The sequence below is a fragment of the Culex pipiens genome, chromosome 1 (genome assembly GCF_016801865.2).
Source record: "Culex pipiens pallens isolate TS chromosome 1, TS_CPP_V2, whole genome shotgun sequence".
NCBI classification, from domain to species: Eukaryota; Metazoa; Arthropoda; class Insecta; order Diptera; family Culicidae; genus Culex; species Culex pipiens.
In genome coordinates this window covers 77,897,779-77,911,111 of record NC_068937.1, presented here as the reverse complement: position 1 = coordinate 77,911,111, position 13,333 = coordinate 77,897,779, and the positions used below count along the sequence as shown (strand labels likewise).

The 13,333-nt window shown below is 43.3% G+C and overlaps 1 protein-coding gene and 1 pseudogene across 1 annotated transcript in view; both read right to left on the bottom strand.

The window, feature by feature from the left end:
• Positions 1–13,333, bottom strand: part of LOC120427201 (protein ovarian tumor locus-like) — a 194,011-nt gene that overhangs the window by 161,394 nt on the left and 19,284 nt on the right. The gene's annotated exons all lie outside the window — the stretch shown is intronic.
• Positions 2,817–4,499, bottom strand: LOC120427203 (protein PAT1 homolog 1-like; annotated as a pseudogene).

Sequence of the window (13,333 nt, the reverse complement as noted above, 5' to 3'; positions counted from 1 at the left end):
GTCCCAAAGGGACCAGATATGTCCAAAAATGTTTTCAAAGTCATCAATGAGCTTGATTTTGAAAATGCTGAAATTTGGTACCCATGTTGCCACTCTAATAAATTTCTTGAAAATACTCCGTAGTTTGGATATTCCGGGTTCCACCGGAGAATCTGGAACCGGTCCCAAAGTGGCCAGATATGTCCAAAATGGTTTTTAGCGACATCAATGAGCTTGATTATGAATATGCTGAATTTTGATACCCATATTGCCAATCCAATAAAATTCTTGAAAATACTCCTGAATTGGGGATATTCCGGGTTCCACCGGAGAATCTGGAACCGGTCCCAAAGTGGCCAGATATGTCCAAAATGGTTTTTAGCGTCATCAATGAGCTTGATTATGAATATGCTGAATTTTGATACCCATATTGCCAATCCAATAAAATTCTTGAAAATACTCTAGAATTGGGGATGTTCCGGGTTCCACCGGAGAATCTGGAACCGGTCCCAAAGTGGCCAGATATGTCCAAAATGAATTTTAGCGTCATCAATTAGCTTGATTATGAAAATGCTGAATTTTGATACCCATATTGTCACTCTAATAAATTTCTTGAAAATACTCCGTAGTTGGGATATTCCGGGTTTACCGGAGAACCTGGAACCGGTTCCAAAATGGCCAGATGTACCCAAAAATGGTTTTTAGCGTTATCAATGAGTTTTATATTGAAAATGCTGAATTTTGATACCCATATTGCCACTCTAATAAATTTCTTGAAAATACTCCGTAGTTGGGATATTCCGGGTTCCACCGGAGAACCTGGAACCGGTCCCAAAGGGACCAGATATGTCCAAAAATGTTTTCAAAGTCATCAATGAGCTTGATTTTGAAAATGCTGAAATTTGGTACCCATATTGCCACTCTAATAAATTTCTTGAAAATACTCCGTAGTTGGGATATTCCGGGTTCCACCGGAGAATCTGGAACCGGTCCCAAAGTGACCAGATATGTCCAAAATGGTTTTTAGTGTCTTCAATGAGCCTGATTTTGAAAATGCTGAAATTTGATACCCATTTTGCCACTCTAATAAATTTCTTGAAAATACTCCGTAGTTTGGATATTCCGGGTTCCACCGGAGAACCTGGAACCGGTCCGAAAGTGGCCAGATATGTCCAAAATGGTTTTCAGCGTCATCAATGAGCCTGATTTTGAAAATGCTGAAATTTGATACCCATTTTGCCACTCTAATAAATTTCTGAAAATACTCTAGAATTGGGGATATTCCGGGTTCCACCGGAGAACCTGGAACCGGTCCCAATGTGGCCAGATCGGTCCAATATGGTATTGGATATTATAATTGTACTGTATCTTGCATTATGATAAAATTTTTAAACAGATTGTCATTCAACATTCGATCCAACATGCAAACCAACTAGAAAATAGAGGGCTGAAAAAAAGTTGCCTGGTTGGTTTTGGGAATAACTTAGGGTAAGTGCCTCTGTTTTTGACTTTCCAAAAAGCAAAATAATCTAGAGATCTGTCCGCATCTTTTGCTTCTTGAATTTTGAACATCCGTCCACAGGGAGCCGAGATACAGCTGATTGAAGTTGGACTTCGCCTTTTTTCGCTTGCATGGTAGTTTAGGTGTTAATTAAATTTTCCTAGTAGATTAAAACTTTACCACTTTCTGCTGCAATGAATGGCGGGGTTTTGACTAACGTTGATTCATGGCAGCATGGCCTGCTAATCCCGCGACGGTCACACTGAATGATTGACCCCCGTGAATCACTTTGGTTGTGGGCAGTGTCTGCGCTGGAATTTTATCTAGAAGCCTTTGTCGATGATCTCGTTGAACCTCCAGCTCGACCTGCGCTTGGGCTGTAAAAAAATCGTTGCATTTGTATATTCTATAGAAACGATGTTAAATCTTTTACCTTGCGTGTTGGGTTTCCTTCCGACACATTGGCACATAATATCGGATTTTGTTTGAGAAAAAAATTAGCAAAAAATTATAGTTCGATTAGAATTTCCTAGCTTAATTGACAATTGTGAAAACGCTTTCTGTGACAGATCGACAACACGCAGCTTCTAATCAAAATTGGGTACCATTACAGAGAGATCAACTGCTCGAATGATGCCCACTCAAAATTGAGTTGATTTTTGAATCGAGCAGAAACTTCAACACGCCTATGGAGCGTTATTTTATTACGTAACGGGAGGGGGGTCGCACGCTTCATTCAACATTTTTTACAATTTTTCCATTTTTTTTGCGTTACTTAAAAAAACAACGCTTCTCTAATGGTGTTAAAATATTTTTGCATAGATTTTGCAACAATTGTGAAAGTTGTAAAAATTTATCAAACAAAGTGCACAGATTTTCTCAGCGGGTAGTTTGAAACTGTTCTAAAGTGGTCGAAAGCACTCAGTCGAGACACAAACCGGTTTGGCGAGCGGGGGATAGAAGGTATCATTTTCAATGTGCAAATATTTGGTGTGCAGTTACCCAGTAACGAAGTTCTTGTAGGATTCTTGCAGAATTTTTACAGAGCTGTATATTCTAACAGCATTCTAGAAGAAATGTTCTACCCTTCTAACAGGATTCTGGCAGAACCAGGCGGAGAATTTGATCAATCATTCAATGGTGATTTAAATAAATCAAAGAAATTGAACTCATTAGGAGCATTTATTCCGTCTACGTTTAAAAAATGATTTAAACTACAAAAAAATCTTATTACATATATTGAACCTTGAGAACTTTAAGTAAAGTTATTGCTTAACTTTCTTTACTTATTAAATAAAAACTCAATCAATAGATCAAATTATAGGACAATATATTCAGTCAAAGCATAAATTTACACATTAAAAATAAATAAATAATTCACAATCTTCACAATAAATACAATACGATAGAAATTACTTAGCGGGAGGTTTAGATAAATATAAATAAAAATAAATAAAATAACGCAGGCGTATTTTGTATCGTTGTCAAAAACCAGGCCATACGCATGCTTATGGATGAACGTCCACATGGGTTTGGCATCAGGTGGGTATTGGGCGTTAAGTACAAAGGCCAGCAGCCACTGCTTGTCCCGTTCGCTCATCAGGTTCGCGTACTCGTCGTACTCGCCCGACCGGTTCAGCTTGCCACGGTGATGCTGCATCTGCTGCTGGTTCTGGCGGTAATTCTGCCGATTATTGTGCTGCTGCTGGTAGCGATTCTGACCCTGTTGCTGGTGTTGACGGTGCTGGTTCAGCATCGGATGGTTTTGCTGAATCTCCTGAACCAGCCGTTGGTTGAAATTCGGAAATTCGACGGCGGCACATTCATCGGAAACGGCGGCGGAACGTTCGTCTGGAGCAGGTGCAACGGTGGCAACGGGGGAACCATGTTCAACGGCGGCGGAAAGTTCACCGGAATCGACAACGGCGGCTGGTGATTCATCATGCCGGGAAATCCGGGCGGCGGACGAGGCAGTCCCATGCCCGGAAGATGAAACGGCGGCAGCTGCTGGGGAACCTCCGGCGGCATCGAGTGCTGCGCCTGCTGCTTGATCATGTTCTGCTCGATCTCCTCCACCGAACAGATGCGCATCTGAGCCGGATTCGGCAGCGGGAAGTTGGGCGGAAGACCGACAAAGGGGCCACCTAAAACAAGCCAAATGATAACAAACTCCCTTCTCACAAAATCTCCCCACCCTTACCTGGTCCCCCGCCTATCCTCTGATGGTGCTGCTGGTGCTGCATCGCCGCCATCAACGAACTCTGCGGATGGTGCTGCTGCATCGCCGGATGTGGCAACTGCGGCCGCGGCGTCTCTGGATTGCTCGGCATCGTCCACACGCTCGGATCCAGCTGCAACCTCGCCTCCGACTCGTTATCATCGTCCAGCTCCAAGTTGTCAATCCGAACGCTGGAAAAGTTCATATCCAAGTCCGAATCCGGCCCCGAATCGCCATCCCCACCCTCCCGCTGATCCAACCGGACCATATCCTCGTGCAGCTCCTCCCAGTCCCCCTCCCGTGCCTGCCCAAACGTCTCATCGTTCAGCGCATCGTACTCCTCCTCCGAATCGTCCGGACCGCCCCCAATTCCCCCGCCTCCGTCATCCTCCACCGGAAGATGCGTGTCGAACCCGAAGAAGGAATCCGTCATTGTGACAACTGCAGCGGGCCCGAATCCCAACCAGCGCGGACAAATTGCGCCCAACCGCTTTGTTTACAAACCGCCGCCAAATGGCCACTCCGTCCTCCTCCGCAACGCACAACCTTTTGGCACTTCGAACGCCAACCCACAACACCACACGGCAGCTAGAAGAGAAATTCCACATTAAAACCATAGCCCCGCGAGGAAACTGCCACCGGACCCCGGCTAAACTCACCTTTGGTGGCGTGGCCACGGATTAAAAACGGAAAAACAAACAGGGAATCGCGGGTGCGCGCACCAAAAAGAAAAACAATTAGCGATGAGATGGAGCAATGCTACGAAATTACGACGACGACGACGACGACGTTTGACGTTTACGCGGCCCGCGAGCGGCGAGACGACGGATGACAGCAAGATGACAGTGGCGACCAGTGATGGCAGATTCGGTGGGAATTCAATGTTTGTGGTGTGGCAAAATGAAATGAAATTCCATTTTTTATTATTTTTTTTTTTTTTTTTTTTTTTCAATTAACCTTCAGTGTATCCCGCTCAATCACAGTTTTGAACAAATGTTGTTTTTTTTCCAGCGAGTGACCAGTTACCGACCTAAAAATATCAGCAAACCAACCCAGCAAAATTCGGTCGCTGGTTTGGCGATCGATCCCCTTTCCGTGTAGCTGTTTCATTTTTCAAACAGAACTGAAACAGACCACCCGCAACGCGGAGTTGCAGTTTTATTATTCGAGCAGTATTTTGAAACCGGAATAAAACTGCTCGACGAGTTTGTTTCAAACGTGAGACGATTTGAAACTGGAATAGAACTCAGTTTAAAAAAAAAAAATCAGATATATAAAGATATCCACGTATTCTTACGCACACACTATGATGCTGTGTTGATAATCATACGCACACAATTAAAAGCACTTTTTTTGAAACAACATTTAGATCAGCGCGTTGCGAGCACCTTGTTCTAGTTTCATTTCCGCCAGTTCTAAAAATTTAAAACTGCTCGCAATTTGAAACAGTTATAAAACTTCGCGCTGCAGACAGTCTTAGTATGCGTTATTTTTGCGTTCCGCCACTGCCAAGCGAAAAAACTCTTCTTCACCCTTTTTAAAATAGCCTACTCTTCTTGTTGAACCAGCTTGACGTTTCACATTTTCCGCGTTGTTATTTTTCCTTCTCGCATCGGTCGGTCGAGATTTACGAAGTTCCGCGGGATCACCGGAACTATCGCCGCTTTGCTAAGCGAAAAGTGGTTCCTGTTCTCCATGTGTATGGATGTGCCGTGTGCCAAGTTGCGAGAGTTAAAGTGCTGGCTGTCAACAATAGTTACGGGTGAAGAAGATTTATAATCTGAGCGGAACTGGCAAGCAGGTTCCGGGTAGGTCATCTGGCCACATTATTCTGGAGTACAAGAACGAACTAGTCAAGTGGTATTTTAGGTGAAATTAAAAATTGTTGTCTCAACCCAACTGTAATCTTTTGAAGCAAAATTGCTTTCTTTGTTCTATTTCCGCAGCCGGAGGGGTGGATTTTTAAGCCGCGGGTTGCCTAACACGGATGATCACTTCACGTACACTTGGTTATGATGGTCAACCTGTCGGAAGTGTTGTTGACGCACATTACCGGCCGGAAGCACCAGAACCGATGCAAACACGTCCCGGAAGATTACCGCTCTGACGAACAAGTGTATGTGCCCAAGTTTAATGAGTGTAAATTGAAAAATAACTTCTTTATTATCAACAGGCCAATTTTGCGCCGGCGAACCTGTTCCACCTGCACGGATAACAAAATCAGTCGCCATGTTGCGCCATGAACGGCAACCCGAGCTACGAGTTGGTGCGGAGGTGTTGAACGACATCAAGGCCGCAAGCGGCATTCGAATGTGCGAAGCGATCGTGGATCGCCCCGGCCAGGTGTCGCCAAACTTGCACAAAGTGTGCGATTACAACAGCAACATGGTCAACCTGCAAGAGGTGCTGTTTGAAAAGCACTTTGACGAGCGCTTCGTTTTCCCTTAAATCGCGACGAAGGTAACTCCTGCCAGTCCCGAGTAATGCTGATTTGCCCAAGCAGTTGACCCTCCACGGCCGGATGAACATTAAGTCTCAAACCTCCGTGTGGCGAAAGTCTTTTTGATCCGCTCAGCTGTCGGGATCACCGCTCGCGCAACCCCTCGTCCCGAGCGCGGATCGCGACGACGTAACTTCAACAGCCGATGGCAAACGGGCCCGGCCGGATTCCTTCCATCGGATTTTGGAGAACGAAATTAAACCGAGTTGCAGATTACCATCGAGTTGAATGCACCAGATTGAGGCGTGCCGAGCTATACCACTGCGTGCTGTGCAAAAACTAAATACAATCTTGATGTGTTCACAATCACGAGCTGCATCCTCGGGGCATATTCTTGGTAAGATTAAACGTTTTTTCCCCGATTAAACATTAATGACTAGCGGCTAGCGGCGTGTGCATATCTACTCTTCATGGCCACACCAGCCATGCTATCAGCAGTTTACCGTGTCAACGACGCCATCATGGTCACCGGCATCAAAGACGGATCACCCCTCCTCGGAACTCGAGGCCTCGAACAAGGACATCACTTCGATCAACAGCTGCGACATCCGGAACGAGGGCTCCTGGTACTGCCTGCTCGAATCGCTCCACTCCCAACCCTCGCACTGCATCTCCCCAGATTTCGTACATCTCAACGACGAATCAGTCCCAATCTCCCACGAAATCGACGGCCTCATCGAGTGCTGCAACGCGGAAATCAAAGCCTCCAACTGCTACGAGTACATGGAAAACATAAACGCGGAGGACGTCGCCCTGCCCCAGCACATGTGTCTCAACTTCCGGAAGGTGATCGAAAACTCGTTCGCCTATCGCCACCAACAGCCAACCTGCCCCGAGAGGCACTGCTTCAAACCCATGATCAACAACTTCACCACCATCATGCAAATCCGGCGCGACCGCAAACCGGACGTCATCTACATTGGCCACCCGGCCGACCTCACCCGAACCATCCGCATCTCCCAGTTCGTCCCGAAAATCGGACTCTTCCTGCTAGGGTCCTCGAGGGAATCACCAGCTCAAGGAAAGGAAAATCGCAGGAAACTTGATCGACTTTAAGCGCAAACTGATCCTGCGTGATCTGAAATTGCCGTCAACAGGCTCGTGACTCGTGGTGTCGTAAAGATGACCAAACAACTGAGATACATTTTAAAAAGGTGAGTAACTTTTTATATTTTTTTTTTTGGGAGGGTGATCCAGCCGCACATCGTTGATGTCGACACCTCTAAACTGGGCCCTCGTCCTGTCACGTCCGTCAGTAGTCTTGTCGTACATTACAACTAGAATCAGATCTGCCAATGAATTAGTACACTTCGACCAAATAAACACTGACGCTGTATGGATCTGACTCTAGAATAAATGCACAGTTGTGTGTTATTCATAAGTCCAACATGTTCAATTATTCATTTAAGTCCAAATATTCACTTGCGGATAACTACCTAACTTGAATTGAATACAAGATTTAAAGTAACCTATTCTATCTCAAATCCCCGACATTTTAATAATTCGCAACAATGGTCGATACAATCATAATCCGACAACCGTTAGTTCAACAGATCAACGAACTTAGTCCGATATCATTTCACTATTGATTGATCGAGACTCTATGGAAATTTTGACAAATCAGAATGGTTTATATGCTACTTGAATGAAAATCACAAATTCTGATAGAATTACTAAATTCACTGTTACTAATTTTGTCCCTAAATAACTAAAGGCAAAGTATAAAAAGTTGATATTTATAGTTAAAATCCTAAATTCTACACTACTACTATTTTTTTAAAATCCCGCATCCTAACCTGACACCCACATTAAGATAGGGAAAAATCACATATGTAGCGGTTCATTGTACAAATGTGATATTTCCACTATCGGAGAACCTCCTTGTCTCGATGACAGCTTACCGGCCATCGATTAAGCCCTGAGACTGCGCCAAAGTGGGTTCTCGCAGCAAGAAGTGGTGTCCATGTGTAAAAATGGAAGCTTCAGCAATATACTGAACACTTCGATTTTAATTCCACATCGAATCAAATCATACTCTTTGCCAAACAAGCATCAAACCTATGACACTCATTATGACAAAGCCCAGGGAGTAACTTTTTATAAAATTAAAAGAAAATTGATGTATTAATTTATAACTAATAAAAAAAAGGTGCTGTGTGTTATTTCGATAACTTATTTTCTCTCCTAGGAGAAATATTTATCGAAACAGCCCATTTGTTCTGTTAAACCAAAAAATAAACTAATTCGATCGTGATTTTATGTTAATTTCGATTGATTTAGTTTGAATTTTGGTTTGACGGCAACAGAAATGGTCTGTTTTGATAAATATTCTCTGATGACATTTGGTTTGCGTCCTGGGGTATCGAATAAATCCAGCTGGTGGCAGAAAGCGGAACTAATCTGTATGCTGCAACGAACAGTGGTGCCGCCAGTGGTGAATAGGGGAAACATCGCAAAATTTGCGTGCGATGGCACGCATACATTGAAACGAGCTGTCAAATTGCCAAAAAGCATTTTGAACATCGGATGGTCAACGCCGAGTCGGGCGGAGAAGAATACACCTAGTTGTCAGTGTCATCCACTTGCGAACTGTCAGTGAGAGCCGCCTTCATTTTTTGTTACTGTTCTTATTTGGTTTGAGCCGAGGTTTGAGCAGTATTGTATTCGAAGGAAAATAAATTAAAAAAAGTATTTTAATTTGTAAATGTATTTTTGGACGTAGACCGTTCATTAAATGCAAAAGAGGCCAAAAATATGTAATAAACGTTTATTTGTTTTTTGCTAATTTTTATTAAAATTCAGTTTAAAATATGTTTTCATAAGATATATTTCCTTATGACCATAAATCAAACAATGTTATGTCATACATACATGTGCTTAAACTAAGACTTATTAAGTTGGTAGTAGTAGTAGTCAATGTGTTAAAATATATAAATCGTTCCTTCAGTAGAACCAAAGCTTTGAGGGAAGTGACGCAAATTCTCTGGGCGAAAATGCGAACAAAGAGGGGAAAAACGGCGAGCTGGAGGTTAACACGGATAGATAGGAAGCGGAACCGTTTTCGTAAGCCACCGTTTAAAAAAAAAAATCACTCTGCAAAACCGGCATCTCGGAAGAATGATCACGTCACAGCGAATTCACTTAACTTTTTCCACAGCTCGGGTTTTGCATTTTATTGCAACCAGAATTGAAAAGATGGAAAACAAAGTTCGGCAGTTCCTCCGCTGTCGGGCGCGGTTCCGGATTAAAAACAGAAGGATCGCTCTCGACAAGCAGGAAGCAGCAAAGAAAATACTAACTCCCTCCCCCACGCCTGTGGAGTCACGAAGGGACAAGGCAAGGCGGTACTCTACAGTTCGGCTGAGCTGAGGAGGATCTTCAACGAGTTCAGCATCCAGTTGAAACTCAGCAATACCCACTCAGATCGGTTTCATGTTGCTGTCATTTGTTTGAAAAAATATTATCATTATTTTTTATGTAACTTTCATAATTCCCGGTCCTAACCTGGTCTCAGCACGGAAGAGGACCTAAAAAAATATGTTATGAATAAAAAAAAAATTGGCAGAGAAAGTTGCATCACATGAGTCATGCACGATCTTGAGCACTGTTTTGAAATGTGCTGCAAGAAAATTTGAATTGTCAAGAAAGGCAGATGACGACTGACTGGGAATTTATATGGGAAGAGAAATTATCTTGCACAAAAAACAAAAACAACAACAAGAAAATGAATAAGAATAAGAAGTCCTCTTCGCTTCTCCCTCCCAGGTCAACGCGCTCTGAACATCGAATGCGCATGATCGTTTATGGCCATCCAATGTTCAAGAATTTTGTACCAATGGTCAGAAAATTCGCATTGGTGGTTTTGCGTGTAAATACTTATTTCCTTTTGTAGGGAATATTAATCAGAACAGATATTTTTATTGCTTTAATATGAAAATTTAACTAAATTAATGCAATGTTTTCAATGAAAATAGTTTGTTTTAGTTTATTTTTTAAGTTTCAGCAATACAAATGTATGTTTTGATTAATATTCTCTCAAACAATTTTTATGTAAAAAACTGATCGAACAGAGCCATCTAGCGACAAAAACATTGAATAGAGCCATCTAGTGGCGAAAAGCGGTACTGCCCAGAAGCGGCAATGCACGGTGGCGCCGCCAGTGTTGAATAGAGAAAACAGCAAAAAGCTGTGCGTGGCGACACGCACACTATCAAATGAACTGTCAAATTCCATTCAAAGCAAGATGAACATCGGATGGTCAACGCGCTTTGAGCATCGAATGAGCATGATCGTTTATAACCATTCGATGCTCAAAATTTCGATACCGATGTTCAAAGAATTCTCATTGGTTGTTTTGCGTGTAGGTCTAAACAATTACCCTTTTTTTCTGTTCGATGCCACTATCCACTGCGACCAGTAATTAGATCTATTGCGGACTTGCGATTCTATTTTTAGAATCACAAAGGCTTCATCTGTTATTAGGCAAATGGGACACGCACATACACTATTGTTGAGCAAGTGTGTCGAGCGATCCAAAGCCATAACTCTGCCGCCGAAGAGGTTTGAATGTTTTTTCTTTCCTCTTTGGCCTTTTCCACTCAGTACTGTCCAAATGTAACGCTAGAACCGAAGTGCACATTTACGTTTTACTTATACCCAGTCCCCCACTTTAAACTCTGGTTTCTGAAAACTCGTCCCTTTCAAAGCACATTCTTGCGATCGGGCCGTGGAACTCTGCAGACGCAAATATACAAAGAACAGTTTGGTCCTTCTACATGTGAAGAGTACAGTGGAAAGGATTAGCCAAGCCATGTGGGTTTGAAACCACGACCTTCCACTTATAAAGCGAAACCTGTAACCATTAGACCACAGGAGCTCGGCCCTTACATGTAGTTTTACACACAAATTACACACTTTTATGCGACTTTTTCGTTTGGTACGCGATTAGTTTTAGTGCGTGGTCGTTTCGTTTTAGTCTGTCGAGCTCGAAGATTCTTGTTGTTGGGGTCTGACGGTGACTCGTTGATGAGTCGCCTTGGTATGACCTGCCCTGAAGTCTCACGGCTGGGTCGGACATCAGTAGACGCATCCCAGCACTTCCACGGCCTTCCGGCCATGCGCATAAGTGGAAGTTGTACCCCAGAATCCCCTATCCAATTCCCGTCCGTTACAAGGATAAACAAAGATTTGCGGCGAGTTGATTCTGCGCGTCGGAGAGATCATGCAGCAGGTCGTCAGCCATGTTTGCAAAGGCAAAATCTTCACCTACACGAACTAGCTGACCGGTGAACCGGTCAGACCCGTCTACGCAAAAATGGTCATTTTCAGAAGCTAAAAACATTTTTTTTAAAGGACCTTCAAGCTATTGTCTTTCATATGTTTAGGGAACATGAATCTTGAAGCCTTTTTTTCTGGGCCCCGTTCTGTCGCTGCCGTCAGTAGTCTTGTCGTACATTACAACTAGAAGGAGGTCTGCCAATTAAATAGTACACTTTGACCAATTTTACTAATCATTTATGTCCAATTATTCATTTCAGGAAAACTAACATACTTGAATCAACAACCTCAACTAAACTGTCTAATAGTAACTTGAATCCTAGTTTTTAAACCTGTCTTGCTGCTTCCAAAAACAATACACATTAATTAAACGTTCATATTTTACAAGTTGAACACTCGTTGTTAAGAAAAGTTTTTCGTGCCTTCCATTTCATTAGGGACACAAGTTTGGCAAACAAGAGTGTATTTCTCCGATCTTTAGACAGTTTATAAGTTAGTTTTAAATAGAGGTGGGCAAAGCCGCTCATTTAAATCAGCGGTTCATTTGAACGGCTCATCCGCTCATTCTTGAAAAAATACCTTGATTCTCTCGCACGGTACTGATGTTGCTGGGATGTTCAAACGACTCAGTGCCAGCTTGTACAAATTTGGATAGAAATGTTTCCTGTCGTTCCACCATTTGCCCGGGTCACCTTTTCGTGCAAGATGCGGCTCACTAAGGTATTTGTCAGCAAAGCCGTTGCTGGATCAAGCGACCGTTGCTTCCGGATAGATGCATCAAATCCGCTCCACAACGAAGTACTCGGTTCTTCCAGTGGATCAGCGGGCGTTGATCCTGGCATCGTCACATCTGGGCAGGTAGATGCTGAAAGCTATAATAAAGTTATTAAATAGGCACATTTTTTCTATGTACTTTACCTTAGCAATCACGCCGTTGTAGGTCGCAACATAGTTGTTCTGATCACCAAACCCTTCTTTCTTGAACCGAGGATCGAGAAAGATCGATTTGTCATTTTTTCACATTTGTCTCCAGCGTAGAAAACCGTTTTTGTAATCCTCCGATCAGCTGCTCGCACAATTTTCGGATGCTTTCTGGCAAATTCGGAGTTTTGGTTTGCAGGTGAACAGCTTCAAGCATGATCCTTGCCAGCACTGCGGTTTTCGAAAGCGAATCGTCCTCCATATTCAAATTACGCTGCATTTCATGCAGTTTGCTCAGAGCGTGGCTGCTTTTTTTGAACAGCTGAACTACGCATTTGGCTGCGTCAACCAGATTTTTGATCGATTTCGCAATCGCGTGTTGGACTACAAGGTTGAGCGTGTGTGCGAAGCACGAAAGGGATGGGATATTCAAAAGTTTTGCAGCCAATTTGATGTTGGGAGCGTTGTCCGCAACGATTGCATCAACTATACCTTTGATCGAAAAGCTGGCCAACACGGAACCAAATCCACGCGGCGATGTTTTCCGCTGTATGACGCTCCGGGAACTCTGAACACTCGAGGAGGACTGATTTCAGCTCAGTGTGTTCGTCGAAGAAGTGCGCAGTCAGCGCGTAGTAGCTAACGTTAACGTTCGTATTGCTAGTCCAGCCATCACACGTTAGACAGATAGATTTTGCTTGACCGACTTGGACTTTTACAGTTTCCAAAACTTCGTTGTAAACAGCTGGCAGGAGGCGGTTGATGAGCGTTTTACGGCTAGGGAGATTGTATGACGGGTTCAAGAGCGCAACAAATTTTTGGAATTCCGGATCCTCAACCAGCGAAAACGGTTGGTATTCCTTACAAATCATTCGTAGAAGTTGGTTGTCTAAAGGTTTACTTCCCTGGGCAGTCAACGACTTGACAAAATAATGTG